Genomic DNA, 23634 nt, shown 5'->3' with positions numbered 1-23634 from the left:
CAGGAGACAGGACCGGGAAACAGAAGCGGCAGTCACAACGCGGACGCCAGCGTGCTCTGAACCCGGAAAAACAACTACGGGAAACGCAACAGGACAAACAGGACGAGACAGGACGGTATGACCACCAGCTTTCGATTCGTTGGTTTGCTGTTGAGGAGCCATACATATGACTGGCAGCCCCAGCAAAGTCATCGGTGTGTGAAGATCTTAAGGCACACTGGATTGCCGCCATTGTGCCGTTTTCAGTGCCACAGTCCGTGCGAAGCCGCATTGGTATGACCCCACATTCTGAGACATAATGCAGGTAGTATTGAGCAATGACCCCAGGGTCATTGTTGCTTGCTCCACACACCAACCACAGCACTTTGCGGGAGTAGCCATCTATACAGCCACTAATGGCCAAACCGTATGGTTTTAATTTATCATAGCCATCCACATGCCAGACATGGTTTGGTCCATAGGAGCTGTAAACTCTCCTTACAAATCTTCGTCTTGCACGAAGTTGTACTCCTGACGGATCAAGCTCTCTCATCAAAGCCATGACTTTATCCCTACTCACTGTCAGAGAGTACTTCTGACGCAATGTCTGCCACATCGAACGGTAACCACATCGATTCGTGATCTTGGGAGCTCGTTGGGGCATTTAACAGAGGTTGAACGTACCCAACTGCTGCATCTGGTTAAGGATTATCCATCCATTTTTGGTGACACTCCCACGCAGACTCCCTTAATCGAACACGATATAGATGTAGGGGATGCTTCACCTATCAGACAGCGTTTTTATAGAGTTAGTCCTGACAAACGTAAACACGTGGACTCCGAGATCAGGTATATGCTTGAGACTGGTATTGCAGTGCCTACCTCGTCCAGCTGGGCGTCCCCGTGTCTCACAGTTCCAAAGCCTGATCACACACTGCGGTTTTGTACAGACTTCCGCAAAGTGAATAGTGTGACAAAGCCAGATTCGTATCCTCTTCCCAGGATGGAAGATTGTATTGACCAAGTAGCCTCCGCTAAGTTTATTAGCAAATTTGACTTGCTCAAAGGATTTTGGCAGGTGCCTTTATCCAAGAGGGCTCGTGAAATATCGGCGTTTATAACCCCCTCTGGTCTTTATGAGTATACTGTCATGCCCTTCGGTCTTAGAAATGCTCCAGCCACATTCCAACGGCTGATGAACATGGTTGTAGGTGGTTTGGAGGGGTGCGCTGTATATCTAGACGACGTCGTCATCTATTCTGACTCGTGGTCCACCCATCTTCAGCGTGTGCGTGCCTTGTTCGACCGCTTGGCTGGTGCGTGCCTCACCGTCAACCTGGCAAAGTGTGAGTTTGCCAGGGCATCGGTGAGGTACCTCGGTCGAGTGGTTGGTCATGGTAAAGTCTCTCTGGTCCAGGCTAAGGTGCAGGCTATAGAGCAGTACCCCAGACCTACCACTAAGAAAGAGCTGCAGCGTTTCTTAGGGCTAGTAGGCTATTATCGCAGCTTCTGTCGCAATTTTTCAACGGTAGTCACTCCACTTACTAACCTCCTGAGAGGTGACGCAATGTATGTTTGGAGTACAGAATGTCAACAGGCCTTTGTTAATGTTAGAGCTCTTCTTTGTGCTGCTCCAGTGTTGGCTGCTCCTCTTATGGATGAACCCTTCAAGTTACAGGTCGATGCCAGTCACGTGGGAGCAGGGGCGGTGCTTCTACAGACCGATGAATTTGGCATTGACAGACCTGTTAGTTTTTTTTCAAAAAAGTTCAACTCTTGTCAGCTCAATTATTCAGTAATTGAAAAGGAAGCCCTTGCCTTGGTCTGGGCTCTCCATCATTTTGATGTGTACATCATGTCCGGTCTCGCTCCATTGGTAGTCTTCACGGATCACAATCCATTGATCTTTCTAAATTCTTTAAAGTGCCCTAACCAGAGACTGATTCGCTGGTCTTTATTTTTACAATCATATACTCTGGACATACGTCACATAAAAGGGAAGGACAATGTAGTGGCAGATGCATTGTCCAGGGCCCCTTGTTAAAATTGTTTTTGTGTTAACTAATTTCCTGTTTTTACCCTTCTACTGTTCCTGCTCCTCTTAATTATGGCTTCATTGGTACCTGTTGCCGAGGTTGGAGTAATGGTGGTTGGTCCTGAATACAGGTGATTATATATTATTTCAGTGTTCCCTTTGGGACCCTGTTTCTATGGGAGGGGGTGTGACGGCCCTGGCCCCATATTGTGTCCTGGCCTGTAATAAACATCTGTTTCCCTGTCTGCAGAGAGTAGGGAATAGGATACAAAAAGGATAAGACAGGATACAAAAAGACAGGATACAAAAAGACAGGACAGGATACAAAAAGACAGGATACAAAAAGACAGGAGACAGGACCGGGAAACAGAAGCGGCAGTCACAACGCGGACGCCAGCGTGCTCTGAACCCGGAAAAACAACTACGGGAAACGCAACAGGACAAACAGGACGAGACAGGACGGTATGACCACCAGCTTTCGATTCGTTGGTTTGCTGTTGAGGAGCCATACATATGACTGGCAGCCCCAGCAAAGTCATCGGTGTGTGAAGATCTTAAGGCACACTGGATTGCCGCCATTGTGCCGTTTTCAGTGCCACAGTCCGTGCGAAGCCGCATTGGTATGACCCCACATTCTGAGACATAATGCAGGTAGTATTGAGCAATGACCCCAGGGTCATTGTTGCTTGCTCCACACACCAACCACAGCACTTTGCGGGAGTAGCCATCTATACAGCCACTAATGGCCAAACCGTATGGTTTTAATTTATCATAGCCATCCACATGCCAGACATGGTTTGGTCCATAGGAGCTGTAAACTCTCCTTACAAATCTTCGTCTTGCACGAAGTTGTACTCCTGACGGATCAAGCTCTCTCATCAAAGCCATGACTTTATCCCTACTCACTGTCAGAGAGTACTTCTGACGCAATGTCTGCCACATCGAACGGTAACCATAATGCTGGCCTGGTCCCTTCAGCTCTTCTTGTATGGCAGAACAGGAGAGTAATTTGTTTGCCTGCACAAAGAGAAACTTCTCAATTTGCTCTTCAGAGAGCGAAGGCTCATTTTAACATTGTGAGTCGTTGCCAGGAAATCCAAAATGTCATCGTAGCTGTAGCCATCATGGAAGTACTTTCGAATCAGATCCTCTTCTGTGGGGCTGTCTGATGCTGAGCCTGATAAACAAAAAGAAAGAAAAATATAATAAAGACAACATTTTCTGCTAGGACAAGCTGCAGCACATCATCTGATCTGCCTTCTCTTCAGGACTTAACTTATACGCCTTGAGTACCAGGTGAAGTGCAGGAAAGATTATGGCAGACCCCTCTGACCCTGAACACCATTTGTTTGAACCCCTTCCCTGCTAGTAAGAGGTTGAGGTCTATCAAGACCAAAAGTTCAGGCCATAAGACCTGTTTCTACCCCATGGCAGTGGGACTCAAAAACACTCCCTATACCCAACTGTTTAATCATATGCATCGAGAAATTGTATAAAATTATTATATAACTTACATTTCTAATAAATTAGTCTACAATCTAATCATGACCTCAATCTTACATTCAGGAAAGTAGGCTTCCATACTGAAAACTATTGCATTAGTATTCCCAAAGGTGTGTTGTACCCCATATTCTGCAAACAAACTCAAATACAATCATCATGTCTACTCACTGTTGCCTTCAGGTGCTGCCAAAAACTGTACATTTTTGCCACATGAGCCACAGAAGACTTGAACAGTCCCCAGATCTTGGCCACAGAAAGGACAAAACATGGCATCCTGGAAGACAGGCATTGATATGGTTTATTATTTAATACTAACACAATTATAGTATGGAACCCCAGCCAGGCTGATAACCCTCCGTCGCGGGAGGGGAGAGTGCATCAGTCGGCTGTGATCCTTGACAGAACCAGCCTACGTTATGTCTGAATACGATCCAACGGCTAATTCCCAATAAAGAATCCCTCCACTGCACAAGCTTCTACGAACCCTTCGTAGGGTGTAGGGCATAGAATGAGCCCTTCGGTTTGAAATACAGCACATGTTATCTGCAGACATAAATAAGAAATATAATATGTACCTTTTATGTCGCCTCTTCACTCCACAACCTCTTCAGAACTGCTTTTCGGAACTTCTTCAAAAACACGTCTCCGGTCCGTTCCACTTATCGTTCCCCCCCAGAACTCTTCCGTTGTGAGAACACTTCCGTTGTGTTGTGAGAACACTTCCGTTGTGTTGTGAGAACACTTCCGTTGTGTTGTGAACTGAATTGCAGCGTTTTCTTCACTTCCGTTGTGTTGTGAGAACACTTCCGTTGTGTTGTGAACTGAATTGCAGCGTTTTCTTGTTGCATGTGTTGTCGGGGGTTGTAGCGTTTTCTTGTTGCATGTGTTGTCGGGGGTTGTAGCGTTTTCTTATTGCATGTGTTGTCGGGGGTTGCAGCGTTTTCTTGTTGCATGTGTTGTCGGGGGTTGTAGCGTTTTCTTGTTGCATGTGTTGTCGGGGGTTGCAGCGTTTTCTTGTTGCATGTGTTGTCGGGGGTTGTAGCGTTTTCTTGTTGCATGTGTTGTCGGGGGTTGTATGTGTTTTTGACTTCGTATCGTTTCTGTATTTGCAGCGCGTTTCTGTATTTGCAGCACGTTTGCTGTTAATGTATTTGTTTTGGTCTTTGCAGTGCGTTTGCCCTTGTCGGCCACCGTAGACATGACCACAAAAACCCATGAGCCCTAGTTGGTGTTTTTCCTCAGGACACACAGTTAGGGGAAACTCAGGATCCGATGCAGTAGTATTGTTGAGAGGGTTGTTCTGCCTCAGCGTTGGTAGGCTTGATGCTGCCATCTGTTGGTTAGCCTTAGTAATTGCAACCAGTAAAATCATCGATGAACATCTTTAAAATGCTTTAAAATGGCCTCTCATTCACCCATTCACAAACCAATGGCAGCAAGCTACCATGCAAGGCACCGGCCCGCTCATTGGGAGCAATTTGGGGTTCAGCGTCTTGCAACACCTTGGCCCAATCCCGATTCTCTTTTCTACCACTTCGGCTCGTTTTGGAGTCACTCGTTTTGGAGCCACAAGCCGTAGTGGTTCCCCGGGGGAAATGGGACAACCCTTCACGACTAACGCCCAAGCTCCACTGTGGCCATCGAGCGTTGCGTCAAATGTGCGTTGCGTCCGGAATTGGGATCAAATGCATTGTAATCAATGAAAGGTGCTCCACCTGCTGCGGTACGTCGCGTCAGCGTTGCATCCGATGGCTGCGTCCAAAGTAGACTTTCAAAAAAGTTTGATTTTTGACGGTGGATGGCCGCAGACGTCACAATGAGACGCCCCACGTGGGCGCCCCCGGCGTCAATCACCGCACTATCTGTCCCGCACTGTCACGCCTCAAGCTTAGAAATTCGCCTCTGCTTAGTGTGAGAATACATTATTGACTGTAGTCAAAAGAGAGTCAATGTCTTAATATCTGTAGTCAAAAGAGAGCTGTTAATGTCTAGTATTGATTCTTTTTTGCGTTTGCCTATGAGTTTGCGTTTGCCTATGAGTCTGCTATTCTTTTCTGTCAACATGAGGAATAAAGAGACATCATAAAAGTCAAGGAAATCACTATGAGGCTGAAATATCAGAGAACATCAATCAGAAAAATAGGTTGAAGCTCTGTCATCTGTCAAATGAACCGCTGAGCTTTTCCTACATGCGATAGCGGAGACCAGCAAAATAGCGGAGAATTGACATGATATTGACACCCTATTAATAACATGAAGCGACACATTTTCACCGAGACACGAGTCCGACTTTAGGTTATAGCGAGATAGAGACGGGAAGGGAAAATAGTCTACCGTCTCCAGGTTTACTGTGAATGGTTAACAGACTACATAGCTATGGTGACAGACAGATAAAGCCTATGAAATACGTTGTGCATGATATAGGCTTGTCAAAATCCCAAGTGTACAATCATATTTAACACACATATTTAATGTAGATAAAATATTACCCATTCCATTGGACTTAGAGAGAGTTCATGATATACCAGTAGCAGTGGCGGCTGGTGCAAACATTTTTGGGTGGGGCACAGCAGTGTGGCGGGGGGGTCCTCTTTCGCGCGCGCGATTTTTTCTGCGTGCACGATTTTTTTTTCGCGTGCACGCGCATAAAACACGCACTGTCGTTACAACCATTGTATAATTTCAACTTTCACCCTTAAAATGACCGTGTGGGCCATGGAGAAGTTACCCTGTCAACTACAGACACTGAGGTGGAAGAGTGACCGGTCTATGGACGTCGGTACGGTCCAATACCCAGTGTCAGACAAGGAGGAAGTCTAGTCAACAAGGCTAGTACAGGCCTCACAGCTACACTCAGGTTAATAAAGGTAGCAGATGAATATGTGTACTATGTGTCTGTGTGACATGGCTACATCAATGAGCAGAGATGAATGCTGCAGTCAGTAGTACAGTACTATCTATTTCATAGACACATGATGGATGATGATGGAGAGTGATGGTGGTCAACACATCACAGCAGGTCAACACATTCAATGATGTATCACAACCAGACCATGTCAGAAACACAACCAGACCATGTCAGAAACACAACCAGACCATGTCAGAAACACAACCAGACCATGTCAGAAACACAACCAGACCATGTCTGTATCACAACCAGACCATGTCAGAAACACAACCAGACCATGTCTGTATCACAACCAGACCATGACAGAAACACAACCAGACCATGTCTGTAACACAACCAGACAATGTCAGAAACACAACCAGACCATGTCTGTAACACAACCAGACCATGTCAGAAACACAACCAGACCATGTCAGAAACACAACAATGCATCAGCTGAGTTAAAGAAAACCAACCCTTACCTTTGATGACAGAACATGAGCCGTGATTACCCGTACCTCCGCCTTGCCCCGCGCATATTGCTATGAATAGTTCGAAGATAGGTGCTTGCACGTTAGGTGCGAGGCTGCTTGGTTAACCCATTAGCGGGAACATTATTAGTTGCACAAAATAGGCTGATTTAATTGACCATGAACATCAGAGACAGACATTACGAATGTTCATTTAAAATACTCCGGAAGCCCGAAGTCCGGAAAACCGGAAGTCGGGAGTCCTCAGCTTAATGCATTGTCTGCAATACAACCGGAGATTCAGGAGGACGCACATTTGTGCGCCCTGGCCAAGAAATAGAGACAGCCAATTGGAGCGCTGCTACAGCTCACGTGTACGCGAAAAGTATTCGTCCTGGCATAGACTTGCAATTGACCGGCGCCCCGCGTTCTCCCCTATGTATTTTAACAGTGAGTTTTACACACACACACACACACACACACAGATAAAAAATGTTATTGTATTGGAGGATTTTTAATGAATGCTGATAGGCGCAGACAGAATATCAGCCGCATTTTGTGAATAAACAATGTTTATTTAAAAAAAAAACTTTTTTTTTCTTCTTCAAATCGCAACTAGGAAGTGAAGGTGGGGGCGGCGCCCCAGCGCCCTCTATCGGCCAGCCGCCACTGACCAGTAGGAGACTGACAGGTGTCGAGAGAACCGAAGTAAACTGGTTATACCTTTGTTGAACCCAGACTCAAGTGTCTTATTATTCTATGTCCAAGTGACATTACACATGTAGTATCGTAGAAAAGCATTGACGCTCACGATTCATTCACAACTTGAATGAACTTGAACGCTATCAATCGATCAAACAAGTCATCAAATAAAAAAGAATAATGCTTCATTGTCATGGGGGAGAGACAAGTTCTACCCGGGATTTCGGGATTTCGCTCCTAGCTGTGTCGATCGTGATAGGAGTGTCGTATCGACACCATTCAAATGGTTTCAGATTCCCTGTCCTCTCCCCTATCCGGACACGTTCGAATTGTTATCCTAGCCCACGGTAAATTACAGCTATTAACCCGCAAAGGGTGCCTCCGGGCACCGTGTTTGTCTGTGAATAACACCGGCTATGAAGGTGGTACAAACACAATACTACTTTACTAACTTCACCATCGGTATACGGTCATTTTGAGCCCTGAACCACCGTGGTGCCACCCTGAGAAGTGAACCGGGAGTAAACTCAATGAACCAGGAGTTCAACATGCGTCAAGTGCTTAAATTCACTCCGAGCAGTGCCGACATCGATGGGGGGTCTCCAATCGACTCCATTCAAAGTGATTTACGATCCCGCCCCTCTCCCCTGTCCGGATACATTTTAATTTTCACCGTAAGCCCCGGTAAAGCGACGTTATTAACCCGCAAAGAGTGTGCCGCGGGCACCGTCTTTGTCCATTAATAACACCGGCTAGGAAGGTGGTAAAAGCTCACTCCACCATCGCTATACGGTCATTTTGAGCCATCAGCCAACCCGCTGGCACCCCGGGAAGTTATGTTTCGAACCCCGAGAGCATGCATAAATGTCTATCCGGAAAGAGTACACTCTCTGTTACATATAGGCATATGTTAGTAGCCTGTGTTACAGGGACACCTCGGGGTGACCTGATAATGTTGCATGTAACCCGGATGTTGTATGTGGGCGTGAGCGGAAGGAACCGCAGTTTAATAAAAGTCATACTGAAACATGGAGTCAGAAGCGGGATCTAAGTAAAAATAAAAATAAAATAAAGACGCTTAAAGAAATAAAACGCCATGGCAAGCAACAGCATCACCGCGCCCGATGGTATGCGCATGACTGGTGATCTGGCGAAAAACTGGGAAGTCTTCCGTGCAGAGTTTGAGGACTTTTTGCTCGCTACCGGACTGAGCGAGAAGTCGAAGCTGATCAAGGCAGCCACGCTGAGACGGCTGATGGGAAGTGAGTGCTGTCATGTGTACACACATAGCCTCACGTTGACGGAGGATGAACAGAAGGACCTAAAAGCGATTATGGACGCTTTGGGGGTTTACTTCAAACCGGCGAGAAACGTCATTTATGAGAGGTACTGGTACATGTTTGGAAGCTGCAAACAAGAGGCTGATGAGCCAATAGACAGTTTCCTGACAAAGCTTAAGGAGAGAGCATCGTCATGCGAATACCGTGCGCTGAAGGACGAGCTGGTTCGTGACAGGCTCGTGCTGGGTGTTGTGAGTGAGGGCACCAGGAGGCGTCTGCTACGCGAACGTGAGTTGACGTTACACACAGCGACTGAAATCTGTAGGCTCGCTGAGCTAACCGAGAGACACATGAGAGTGATGGCCCCGCTAGCACAGACGGACAATGTGAATGCCGCGGACAGGCAGAGTGAGAGGCGCGCACATCAAAGGAAAACAGCGCCAGCGGAGAGAGAGCCACAGTGGAGCTGCAAATACTGTGGAGGCAGCCACAAACGGGGCAGGGAGCAGTGCCCAGCCTACGGTAAGACATGCCGCATATGTGGCATAGCCAAGGAAACTTGAGTGCTCTCATGGAACGATGCAGAGCAGTGGGACTCAGGCTGAGTGAACGCAAGCTACAGTTCAAGCACAAAGCCGTACACTTCCACGGCCACATTCTGTCCTCGGAGGGACTGAAAATCGACCCAGAGGAGACACGGGCCGTGCTGGAAATGCCGACACCCACCGACGTGAAAGCAGTGCAGCGCTTTATTGGGTTCGTGACGTACCCTGCAAAGTTTCTGCCAAAGCTCTCGGAGGTCTGTGAGCCGCTCCGCAGGCTCTTGGATAAGGACGTCATGTGGCACTGGTTGCCCAAACACGAAGATGCAGTGCGCGGAGTGAAGCGTATGGTCACCTGCACGCTCGTCCTCAAGTACTATGATATCACAAAGCCTGTCACGAGTGTTTGAGCATAGTCTTTGCCTGCCAGAGATTCCACCAGTACCTGTATGGCAGGGAGGCTATCACTGCAGAAACAGACCACAAGCCGCTTATCACAATATTCAAGAAGCCCCTCCTGAGCGCACCGAAACGTCTCTGAAGCTGCGTGCACACCGCGGACCGTGACCCACCGTTCTGGCGCAACCTGGTGGGATGGACTTGACGTACTTCAACGTGCGATGCAGATGCAAAGCTCTACTCGTGTTGCTAGCGAAGTTTCCCACAGAAGTGGGGAAAAAACCTCAGATTAGATATATAAACGGGTTATTTTGATAAACTGGACACATTTTGTGAATATATATGGTTACTTTCTCGCCTGAAAACATATAAAAACGTCATAAAATGACATATTAACACTTGTAGAGCCAAATTACAGATTTTAGCCAATGGCGGCCAAAATTGAGGATTGAAAATCTGAGGCGAGAGCTCTGGGCAATAAACTACTTCCGGTTTACTTCCGGTTTACTTCCGGATCCAACGCAACGCAAAAAGCTGAAATTTTTTGACTGATTGCCGCACCCTGCCGGTCAAGAAACGCAATGCAGAGCAAGGCAACTGATCAACGCAACGGCCCCATTGAGATGAATGACTTCCGGTGCAACGCATTGGCCCTGTGTGCACGCAGCTTAAGGCATGTTGCTGCAGCTGCAAAGCTACAATCTGGATGTTGTGTACAAGCCGGGCCCCGAGATGTATGTCAGCGACACTCTGAGCAGGGCCACGCCCCCGTGCCGTGGGTCTGACACCCCGTACGTGCAGCATGCTGTGTGCGCCGTGAACAGCACCCAGGCCGGGTATTCACAGATGGACCAGGCGCAGCACCTGGACGTTACGGCTTTCAGATTCCACCAGATTGTGCAGCACACAGAGACGGATGATGTGCTTCAGGAGCTGGCATCTGTGATCCTCAGTGGCTGGCCAGACTTTAAAGAGGACACTCCGCTGGCAGTGCGGGAATACTGGCCCTTCAGAGACGAGCTGAATGTTCAAGACGGAGCGTTGTACAGGGGACAGTGCGTCGTCATACCAAAAGCCATGAGATCTGAGCTGCTCAAACGCATACACGCTAGCCACATTGGTGGGGAGGCGTGTTACAGACGGGCCAGGGATACGCTCTTCTGGCCGAACATGAGAGCGGAGATAAAGGACTTTGTGGCGAACTGCTCCGCATGCAATGAATACGCACGGGTCCAGCAGAAGGAACCGATGATGTCGCATGACATACCGGTGCGCCCGTGGCAGGCAGTGAGTATGGACGTCTACTCATATGCGGGCAAGGACTTTCTCATCATTGTGGACCAATATTCGGATTTCTGGGAAATCAACCAGCTGCCAGATCTGTCTGCTGACACGCTCATCACGCGCTGCAAAGCTCAGTTTGCACGTTATGGGCAGCCAGAGAGGGTGGTCTCGGACAACGGCCCACAGTTTGCATGCGAACGGTTCAGGAAGTTTGCAGCGAGCTGGGGGTTTGCCCATGTCACATCCTCACCCCGACATCCTCGATCCAACGGCAAGGCTGAGTCGGCCGTTAAGATTGTCAAGTCACTCTGCAAGCGGGCGAAATTGGATGGCACGGATGCGTGGATGGGCATCCTTCACTGGCGCAACACACCCACAGAGGGGTTGGACAGCAGCCCGGCCCAGCGCTTAATGGCACGCAGGCTCAAAACTTCACTGCCCGTCGCGGACAGCCTGCTTCTACCACGTGTGGTGGACGGAGTGGCAGAGACACGTCTGCCAGAGACCTTCCAGAGCTGGATGTTGGAGATCATATTAGGATGAGGCCTCTGCCAGGTGATCACACAGGGCGGTGGCGACGAGGCCAGTGCCTCCAGAGAGTCGCTCCCCGCTCGTTCGTGGTGGATGTGGACGGCACACTGTACAGACGCAACCGAGTGGATCTGCGTGTTGCAGAGCGCTCAGCTCAAGCGCAACAGACAGACATCCTTTGGCCTGAGCGGAGCAGTCCTGGGGAGACTGCCTCAGCCGAGACACGGATTGTCTCAAGTCGGGGGGAGACAGGCGGCGAGGTACATCCTCGTACACCATGGGCAGCGGCGACGCCGGGGGGTCCTGCCACGGCAGGCCAGGGTGTCTACTCACGGAGTGGTCGCCTGTCACGGCCGCCACAACGACTGGACTTATGACTTTGGAAAATAAATTAAAAAATAAATAAAGGAAATAATGCAATGTTGTAATGCTATTGTTAATGTTTGGGATTGTTATTGTCAATGGAATTGCAGGAGATGCAAGCATGTCATTTGCAAACAGCTAAAAGAAAGGAGATATAGGCATATGTTAGTAGCCTGTGTTACAGGGACACCTAGGGGTGACCTGATCATGTTGCATGTAAGACCCGGATGTTGTATGTGGGCGTGAGCGGAAGGAACCGCAGTTTAATAAAAGTCATACTGAAACACTCTCCTCGGCCGCTCCACGCGCCTCTCCTCGGTAACGCGGAGGAACGAAAAGCTTACAGCACCGCGTATTCCCAGGAGGTCTCCCATCCAGGTACTAACACGGCCCAACCCTGCTTGATTTAGGACAACAGTGCAACAACTTCGAGGCTGAACTTTAGTTACATTTACGGCGTCATATGCCATTAAAGGGAAACATGGAAACATGCATGACTTACAGATTTAATTTTATTATTACGCTGGAGAAACAGCCGCTGTCCACTGCATTAGTTAACTACATGTCCTTGATGAGTCTCCCGCTCACTGCCCTCCATCAAAAATGGCACATATATAGTACTAATACATATAATATTACATAATAACAACTGCTCGGATAGGATTGCGGGTTGTTTTGGTTTAATACGTGCCATAGCTGTAAATAAAAGCTGGAAATAGGTCATGCGCGTCTATCATGCACACATCAGCCTAACGTTAGATAGATAACTTCACATTAAATATGTCTATCATCATCCGCTGTCAAACGCCACAGGTAATATTTTATTTCTAAACAGGAATGTACATCTCGATGTGAATCGCGCTCCTTATGGGAAGGCTGTGCTTGACGCTTCCATGGGGCGCTCCTTGCAGGCACAATATCGGCATAATAGCGATCTTTTTTTGTTATGCTTGTTGTAAAGAAAAGGTCTATAATGCATTGAAATGACATTAAACTAAGATAATACGATGGTTATCATAATTTTTCAAGTCTTTAATTACAAGTAATTCCAGAAAAAGTAAATGACATTTCAGGCTCGTATTACGAGAGCGAAAAGAACATTTCTGTAGATGTTTCGCAATGCATGCCGGAAGGGAGTCTCATGGCTCCGAATCGAACGAGGGTCAAGATTTGCTCCAAACGGAGCCATGGAAAACCCTAACCCTATCCCTAACCCTAAATGAGTAATGAATTGGGACGCCACTACGCGTGAACGCGCAAAACGGAGCCGTAGGGGTGAAAACGGAGCCGGAGTGGTGAATTGGGATTCACCCCTTGAAACGTGGACAGAAGGAGCCGGGGATCGGACCGCCAAATTTGCAATCATTAGACGCCGGCTCTACCTCCTGAGCCACAGCCGCCCTACATAATATTGGAGCGTCTACCAGATGCCATTCTATTTTACAAACAAGCCTAGCCCAATCCCCCAAATATTCTTGAAAGTATTTGATTTCTGCTCAATCTAGCTTGGTGTTTGCACTTTTGGAATTATTCCATTGCTTCAATTGTACCAGGCAATGTAATACAAGCCAGTCTGCAAACCAGCAGAGTTTTCATCTCCATGGTGATGGTGATGATAATGATGCAGATGATCACTGATCAAATGAGAGGAGCAGGTGAATTAGATTTTGGGGGAAGAAGAGAAGTTCAGATGAGAGTGTTAAGAATGCTGCAAAAACTGTATGACAGAGAGAAAACAGGCTGATAAGAGGGAGAGATGGCAATGGCTTCCATAGGAATTTTAAAAGGCTATAGTGAACTGCTTTGTTGACGTTGAGTTATGTAGGATAATATTGATTGTGTAGGAGGAAATTGGCTCCAATCAAGCGCTGTCCACAGGGTATGGCATGGAGTTGCAAAATTTATAGTGTTGTTCCGATACCATTTTTTGATCCCGATACCGATACCGATACCTGACCGTGCAGTACTTGCCGATACCGAGTACCGATCCGATACCGGTTTTTGAAAAGGAAAAAAAAAAAAAAAAAAAAAATTTTTTTGAGCCGCATACTCACCTCGATGTAAAATTATTGCTAACACTTAGTCTGGCACTGCTCAAAACCTTTGTAAAACAGGAAAAAATACCAACAGAGAGTGAATACTATAGAACTTTTTTTTATTGTCTACCTGGTATGGTGACAAGAAAATCAACCCCTTATAAAACCTGAAATGTGGCTCTCACAGATGCCAATCAGTGCAATATCCATTTAAGATATAAAACAGTCGTAGTAGTAGTGCAACAGCAAGTGAACATTTACAAACAAAATAACTTTAGTACTTAAAAAAAAAAAAAAAAAAAAAAAAATCATATCGGATTTTTTTTTTGTTAGTACTCGCCGATACCGATACCAGCATTTTTGTGCGTATCGGTGGCCATGCCGATACTAGTATCGGTATCGGAACAACACTAAAAATTTATATTATATATTATTATTGATTGTATAGCTTCTCTAACCGGCAAAACCGTTTTCAGCTGTGCTAACGTGATTGCACAAGGGTTTTCAAGGTTTTTCTAATAATCAATTAGCTTTTTAACGCGATTAGCAAACACAATGTACCATTACAACACTGGAGTGACGGTTGCTGGAAATGGGCCTCTATACACCTATGTAGATATTCCATTAAAAAACAGATGTTTGCAGCTAGAATTTTCATTTTCCACATTAACCATGTATAGAGTGTATTTCTGATTAATTTAATGTAATCTTCATTGAAAAAAAACTGTGCTTTTCTTTTAAAAATAAGGACATTTCTAAGTGATTTCTAATTTCTTGTTATCTGGCTGTTCTCATAATTTTACAACCACTGCTGCTCATTTCAGCTGCAACTTTTGCAGGAAAAGCGCTATACAAATAAAAAGTTATTATTATTATTATTATTAGGACTATATGAAGTTGATTCATTTATATTTTCTATGTCATTTTCCATATCAACCGGACGCATAATTATTTCCCACCTTATCAACACGATGTCCATTTGATGTGTGAATATATAAATGAATCCCGCAAAAATATCTCACCTGCTTTACTGTGACGTATTATCAATACAGTTTATGACGTGTTCTGAAATGCAGTCATTCACGTCGGCCGAATGAAGAAATTCCAAATTACTGCGTGAAATAATAATAATACATTAGACTCATATAGTGTAGCCGTACAGGATATACTAGGACCCTTGAGTACACAACAAGAGGAGGCGATATACAGTATATTGCAACCATAAGTTTATTAACAATTCATAAAAAAACACCTGCACCAGGATCAGGACGAGTAATATTAAAAGTATAAAATCAATCTCTAAGGCAGAGTGGTCAGGCGGCACCAGTCACAGCCACTATGCTTTGGGACAACGATACAGTTGGGCCCAGTTTGGCTCCCCCTGATGGAGAGTCTGAGTAATGCTGCTCTAAAATAACACTGCACACAGTAAACCACCGCAAAACCGTATCACTGCAAATACACTGCAAAACGTATCACTGCAAATACACTGTTAAATAACGTATGGGGTAGGCTGTACCCAATAAGGCATGCGAAACACTGCACACTGCAGCTGACTACACTGGTCCTACCTGAACTATACTGTTACCTCCAAACGGGCAGCCGAGACTAGGCTTCTAACCGGAACTCTGCTAAAAATACTAGTATACCTAAAACTACTAAACCTGATGGTGAGGATAGTTCGAATGGATAGCGCCGCCCACTCAAGGCCCAACCCACAGTCTCGTCTAATCGGGAGAGGGGTGAGAGGGAATCCCAGCACTTCAGTGTCAATGATGTCGCTCAGTCTTGCGACTCTCGGTGGAAGTCCAGGGAGCGGGTTGTTCGCGATAGGCGCCCGTGGATAGGTGCTGATCGTTCCCGCAATCCTCACTCGTCGCCCGGCGTTCGGCGATGGTCGGCTGGTCCGGTGTGCTGCGGGTAGGGGGAGGGGGAGGCAGAATCAGCCGCCAGACACATGTACTAAACAGACAAACACTGGTGTTGCTCAAACCACACACAGGCAAGGGTAGTACGACTTCCCTTTACTGTGATGAATTGAGGGCGTTGTATAAAGTCTCTCGTGTGGTGTGGAATCGTAGGTCCGTTCCCGTCGTTCGAGCCCTCGATTTCGCCGGTGCGTGGAAGGAAGGTCGGGGCCCTCGTGGAACGGAAGCACCGGCATTTATACTCACAATCATGGGAGTGATTGTGATTGGGACCACCTGTGGAGAAGCAGATGGACGTACACACAAACACTCATTCGCACCATCCCACTTCTGACACGCCCACTCATTCATACCAGTCATTCCAACCCGCTTCATTCGCCCCCCCTTTACACGTGGTCGTCCCGAGCACGACTAGTCAGTCTGTTTCGACCCTTAAGGTGAAAACCGTGATGGAGGGTTGCCACGATTGGGGCGGAGTGAATACCGCCGTGAATCGCCTTGGTCTGCCCCTAGTTGGTGCTCTGGGGCCTCCTGAGGCTGGGCAGTCGGCGCCGGTGCCATTGCTGGAGGGAAGGGTGGTCCTTGGATTGGACTTGGTGGTCCAGATGTACGGCCGTGTCGAGGCGGAGCAGGTGGCTGTGGCTGGACCATCCACCTGCATGGCCAAACGGGCTGCGGTTGTCCATGTTGAGCACGATCTGGATTGCTTGCTGGAAGATTCATACCCTGGTCGTCCCTCATCGCCGAGTCTCCTGGGCATGGCCTCAAGTTGTTGCGGTGGATGGTTCGGATGGGGCCGTCTTTCCCTTCTGGTCGTATGGCGAAGACTGGCTGATCCGATAGCTGGGAAACCACCACAAAAGGTGTTGGGAGCCACCGGGGGGCTAGCTTCCCTTGTGCTTGGCGGCGAAAGTTCCTCATCAACACCCTCTCTCCTGGTAGCAGTGGTAAGCTCCGTGCGTTCCGGTTGTAGTTCTCCTCGTTCCAGTTGTTGCGCCGCTCTAAGTTGTTGCGCCGCTCTACGTTGTTGCGAACCGTGACATAGGCTTGCAGAAGGGCTTGATGATGTCTTTTGACCCACCCGTCCAGGTCGTCTCTCTGTTGGGGCGGTGCGACTTCATGGAGCATGTCCACTGGAAGCCTGGCGTGGCGGCCGAAGACGACGTAGTGGGGCGTCATGCCTGTGCTTGCATGGGTGGTGTTGTTGAAGGCTTGTAGAAGTGCAGGGAGCTGGGCTGGCCACTGAGCTTGGTGCTTGGCTTCAATCGTACTCAGTAGCGAGAGGAGTGTGCGGTTGAGCCTTTCGCAGGCCCCGTTGCCTTGTGGATGGTAGGGGGTTGTTCTCACCTTCTGGCAGCCAGAGTGTGCACAGAGTTGCTGCATCAGGGCCGACTCAAATGCTCCCCCTCGGTCCGTAAGAATGCGTTCTGGACAGCCGAAGGGAAGGATGAGCGCAGTCCAGAGGGCTTTCACTGTAGTAGCAGCCGTCTGGTCCTTGGTGGGGACTGCCAGCGCATAGCGAGAGAACAGATCTGTGATGACAAGAATGTATTGGTAAGTGTCAGCAGGCCGTCCGAGGGTCAAATAATCTATGGCTACAGTCTCGAAGGGATAGCTGGATAGAATGGAACACAGAGGTGCCTTTGGCTGTGCACCTGCTTTTCCTACCACACAAGTGATGCACTCTGCTGACCAAGCCCGGGCATTTCTGCTCATACCCGTCCAGTAGAATCTCCTCCTAAGCAATGACATCATTCGGTCACCGTTTGGATGTCCTGCCGCCTTGTGGTAATCCTCACACAGGGCACGAGCTTGGGATTCCGGGACAACGATCTGTTTCACTGGAGCGCCCGTGTCTGGCTCAGTCACATGTCTCACCAGGATCCCCTCACAGAGCTCTAGGTGCGCCCATTCGCGGAGCAGGCAGCGGAGCTGGGGGGACAAAACTGAACGATCAATAGGTGCAGGGGGCTCACCTTTGGTTATCCAGGCCTGGAGCAGTCGAAAGTCGGGGTCTCCCATCTGTCGTTCCCTCCATAGCTCCAGCTCGGAGGATTGGCTCGTAGCCCCGGGTGAGGTGGATATGGTGGCCCCTACGATGGCGCCCGTCGCCTCCCCGGGTAGTCGTGACAAGATGTCAGCGTTCTGATTCTTCGCCCCAGGTCGGTACCGGATCTCATACGAGTAGTTGGCAAGTTGGGCTGCCCATCGCTGCTCAGTTGCTCCAAGCCTCGCCGTTTCGAGATGGACCAACGGGTTGTTGTCGGTGAATATGGTGACCTGCGCGCCCCACAGGTAATCCTTGAATTTTTCCGTGACGGCCCACTTCAGTGCCAACAGCTCTAACTTAAAGGAGCTGTAGTTCTGGTCGTTGCGTTCGGCGGGGTGGAGACTACGACTTGCATATGCAATGACCCTCTCTTTCCCCTCTTGGACCTGGGACAGGACAGCCCCGAGACCATCCAGGCTAGCGTCTGTGTACAGTCGGAATGGGAGATGGAAGTCTGCGTAGGCCAGGATGGGGGCGCTGAGGAGGGCCTGCTTCAACTTGTCGAAGGCCACCTGACAAGCGGTCGTCCATTGGATGGGGGCTGCGGGCCTATTGGCTTGGCCTTGGAGGAGCTGGTGGAGTGGGGCTGCTATCTTGGAGAACCCCTGGATGAATCGCCGGTAGTAGCCTGCAAAGCCAAGAAAGGACCGCACCTGCTTGACTGTAATAGGTGGTGCCCAGTCGCGGACAACAGCGGCCTTGTCGGGATCTGTCGCCACCCCCTGGCCACTGACTATATGTCCAAGGTAAGTCACCTTCTTCTGGAACAAGTGGCACTTGCGTGGCTGAAGCTTTAAGCCGTGGTCGTCGAGACGAGCGAATACTTGTTCTAAGTGTTGCAGGTGGGCAGTGAAGTTGGGGGAGTAGACGATTACGTCATCGAGGTAGATGAGAAGATGGTCGTAGACCTGGGCCCCCAAGCAGCGCTGCATGAGCCTCTGAAACGTGGCCGGGGCATTGCAGAGGCCGAAGGGCATCCTGTCAAATTGGTAGAGGCCGAAGGGCGTGGTGAAGGCCGTTTTCTCCTGATCTTCTGTCGCCACCTCCACCTGCCAATATCCGCTAGCCAAATCGAGGGTTGAATACCATTCTGACTTGGACAGGCTTGTGAGTGACTCTTCGATTCGTGGCAGTGGGAAGGAGTCTTTGTGGGTCACTGCGTTTAATTTGCGGTAATCCACACAGAATCTCCAAGACCCATCCTTCTTCTTGACGAGGACCACTGGGGCAGCCCAAGGGCTCGAGCTCTCCCGCACGACTCCACTGTCCAGCATACCCTGCAGCAGTGACCGGAGCTCTGGGTAGAGATTTGGGGGGACGGGGCGGTAGCGTTCCCGTATCGGGGGAGCTGTGCCAGTCGGAATCTGGTGAGTGATGATGGCTGTCCTCCCAAAATCTTCGTCGTGTGTGGCAAATACGTGCGACCACTTCCGTAGCAGGACTTCCAGTTGGGCTTGTTGATCCCTATCCAGGCTGTCGCCCTTTAGAGCCAGGGCTGGGTGGTCCTCACTTGCAGTCTGTGCAGTGTGCTGGACGTCCACCTCAATCGCCTGGGGGCCAGCGCTGCGCAGCGTCAGGGTCGTCTTCCCCCTAATCTCGTGCTGGTCGACTTGGGTAACGGTGGCTAGGGGGCACCGTTGGGGCAGTTCAAGGGGGAAAGGGTTCGGGTTGCAGATGCGTAGGGGGACTCTCCCCCCTCGGGTCCAGGCCAGCGACCTAGCCACCCGCCATTTCCGACCGTAGCCGTCCAGATCCTCCAGCAGGACAGGGCAATCTGCCAGGCCAGCAGCTTGTGGTACCTGGGCCCAGATAATTGTCTCTGTTGAGGGAGGCAGCACCACTGGGGGCTGTCGCTGTAGTCTGGCCACCCCCTGTAGTTCCACTCGAGAGGTTGAGGCCTCAGCCCTCTGGCAGGCCGCAAAGGCCACGTCCCACAACTTCTCTGCAGAGGGGGAGAAGACCGATTTAAAGGCTGCAGCCCCAGGGTGCCCACCCTGAAAAATACTGGCCCAGCAATCCGTTACTACATTCATTCCTAGCAACCCATACTCAGTATTGATACAGTCGTCACGAACAATAACCACCCCCTTTTTCTTCACCTCTATACCCCCAATGTTGAAATCGAGTACGGCGTAACCCACGTAAGGGATGTTAAGTCCATTGGCTGCTTTCAAGGCCAGCCATGATATGCGGTCGGGGTCACTTATGCATTCCTCTCCGAAGTGCCGCTGAAATAATGTTTGGCTAATGAGTGTGACTTGTGAACCAGTGTCAAGGATGCATGGAATGGTCTTACCCTGGACAGTCACTTCAATTTCTGGGCACCTTCCTACCATGGCGGGCCTTTGTGGGGGCGCAGTTGGGGGCCCCTCCCGGTTCACTTGCCCTGTTGTGACCGGGGTTGCCGAAAATCCTGTTGTGGCTGCCGGCGAGGGCAGAACCGTTGGATGTGTCCGGCGTCCCCGCAGTCACGGCAGATTGCACGGCCTTGGCCGTCCCACTGGTAGTGTGATAGCCCCGGAGGCGCCGACTCCAGGCGCTGACGTTGGGGGTTGTTCGGTTGCGGGCGCCAGAGTGGTTGAGAGGCTGCAGCGGCTGTTGGGGGTGTGGCAATTTGTGCTGTGCTCAGGCGTTCCTGCAGCTCGTCTACCACAGACTTACTCAGGAGGGCCAGCTGTTCTTTAAGCTCTTGGCGCAGCTCCTGGCGCAGCTCTGTCCGCAAGTCTTCTTTGATCTGCTGCCAATCAGGAGTTGTTGGTGGGGCTCTCCTAGATGCAGGGACAAACACAGGGTAGGCTTGAGCTTCTTTAGACCCTGCTAACTCTCGTTCCAGTGCTCGTGCCTCCCGACAAGTTTCTGTGAAGGTGGTCGTCGAGTTCCTCCTGAGCTGCCGCTGTAGCTCTTGTTTCATGGGTACGGGTCTCAGACCCATGACGAATTGAGTCCGTAGTAGCTCGTCGTCCGACCCCTGGTGGGGGTCTTGAGTTCTCCAACTGTGGTGCAGTTCCCGCAGTCGGAGGGTGAATGCCTTCACTTCTTCTCCAGGTTCTTGTTTGCAGTTTAAGAACTTTACTCACAGCTGTGCTACTGACTTCTGTCCCCCATATAGTTTCTCTAGCTCCTCTAAGATCTTAGCGTCAGTGTTACGCTCCCCTGCAACTAACAGCGCCACTTCTCTTTTGGCATCTCCATCTAATGCGCTCAGCACAAAATCGACCCTTTGCTGTGCATTTAGCCCCTGGGCTCGAATACATGCCGCAATCTGAGTTTTCCACTCTGAAAACTTTGATGACTCTCCTCCATCAAACCGGGGCACCCAAGGCCCACCCATAAACCAAGGCATAACTACTGCTCCCTGTGGCTGCCCGCCAGCATCGTCAACGTCAACCATCTTGCTATGTAGGTCAAGGGTCCTGCCGACAACGCCAAAATTGTAGCCGTACAGGATATACTAGGACCCTTGAGTACACAACAAGAGGAGGCGATATACAGTATATTGCAACCATAAGTTTATTAACAATTCATAAAAAAACACCTGCACCAGGATCAGGACGAGTAATATTAAAAGTATAAAATCAATCTCTAAGGCAGAGTGGTCAGGCGGCACCAGTCACAGCCACTATGCTTTGGGACAACGATACAGTTGGGCCCAGTTTGGCTCCCCCTGATGGAGAGTCTGAGTAATGCTGCTCTAAAATAACACTGCACACAGTAAACCACCGCAAAACCGTATCACTGCAAATACACTGCAAAACGTATCACTGCAAATACACTGTTAAATAACGTATGGGGTAGGCTGTACCCAATAGGGCATGCGAAACACTGCACACTGCAGCTGACTACACTGGTCCTACCTGAACTATACTGTTACCTCCAAACGGGCAGCCGAGACTAGGCTTCTAACCGGAACTCTGCTAAAAATACTAGTATACCTAAAACTACTAAACCTGATGGTGAGGATAGTTCGAATGGATAGCGCCGCCCACTCAAGGCCCAACCCACAGTCTCGTCTAATCGGGAGAGGGGTGAGAGGGAATCCCAGCACTTCAGTGTCAATGATGTCGCTCAGTCTTGCGACTCTCGGTGGAAGTCCAGGGAGCGGGTTGTTCGCGATAGGCGCCCGTGGATAGGTGCTGATCGTTCCCGCAATCCTCACTCGTCGCCCGGCGTTCGGCGATGGTCGGCTGGTCCGGTGTGCTGCGGGTAGGGGGAGGGGGAGGCAGAATCAGCCGCCAGACACATGTACTAAACAGACAAACACTGGTGTTGCTCAAACCACCCACAAGCAATGGTTGTCAGACTTCCCTTTGCTGTGATGATTTGAGGGCGTTGTATGTTTAGTCTCTCGCCGATCTCCACACTGCCTGGTCGGCTGGTCCGGTCCGGTGCGCGCTGTAGTTCAGGAGGGGGAAGGATAAAATCAGTCGTCAGACACATACAAAAGGAGAAAACCGGTGTTGCTCAACTCACACACAGGCAAGGGTAGTACGACTTCCCTTTACTGTGATGAATTGAGGGCGTTGTATAAAGTCTCTCGTGTGGTGTGGAATCGTAGGTCCGTTCCCGTCGTTCGAGCCCTCGATTTCGCCGGTGCGTGGAAGGAAGGTCGGGGCCCTCGTGGAACGGAAGCACCGGCATTTATACTCACAATCATGGGAGTGATTGTGATTGGGACCACCTGTGGAGAAGCAGATGGACGTACACACAAACACTCATTCGCACCATCCCACTTCTGACACGCCCACTCATTCATACCAGTCATTCCAACCCGCTTCAATAGCACTTTTCTAGACACTCAAAGACGCTTAAAATGCCATCCATAAGTATTGGAATGAGGAAGCATGTTGTCCTCTTTTAGCTCTATATTCTCTATGTTTCCTTCTTTTAGATACGTTTCACCATTTGGAAATTAAAACATAGGCACACTATTTTAGGGCACCACTAGTATTTTAGTAAGACAATTGTCTTGACAGGTGTTTTTGTGGTGCGTTAGTCAGGTATTTTCCGTCACAGAGCCGTCAATGTGCGCATTGATTCTAGTATTCTAGTATTTGCCTTTGGAGCCTGCTATTGGTGTCTGAACCCTGCAGTTCAGTTCCTATTCCTAATGATACAATCTTAGGCAAACAGACCTCAAAACAAACAACTGAAGATGACTGTTACATTCCTTTTCATTTCACAAAAATAGCCACTATTAAATTGAACACTTCAGAACAGGTTAACTCCATCACCTTTTTAGATCATGCAAATATTAGATTTTGCTCAATACAACCCAATATGAAATGACATGAACTATATGATAGTGATTGAAAAGCTAATTATTTATTAAACTATTTTAAGTATATTATTGTTTGTTTATATTTCTATGGCCTCATATGGGAAAGCTGAGGAAAATTCAGACATCAGATAGCCACAAGATTCCAATAACTTGAGTTTGTGAAGACATTAAAATGTTTTTGAGAGGTTATCTTCACATGTAGGGCACAATTCCCCCAACACACACCAACACACACACACACACACGCGCGCGCGCACACACACACACACACACACACACACACACACACACACACACACATACACACACACACACACACACACACACACACACACACACACACACATAATAACTGAGACACACAGCC

This window comes from Nansenia antarctica, assembly GCF_963989245.1.
Source record: "Nansenia antarctica genome assembly, chromosome: 12".
Taxonomy (NCBI): domain Eukaryota; kingdom Metazoa; phylum Chordata; class Actinopteri; order Argentiniformes; family Microstomatidae; genus Nansenia; species Nansenia antarctica.
The sequence above is the reverse complement of the archived record's forward strand: the minus strand, read 5'-3'. Positions refer to the sequence as shown.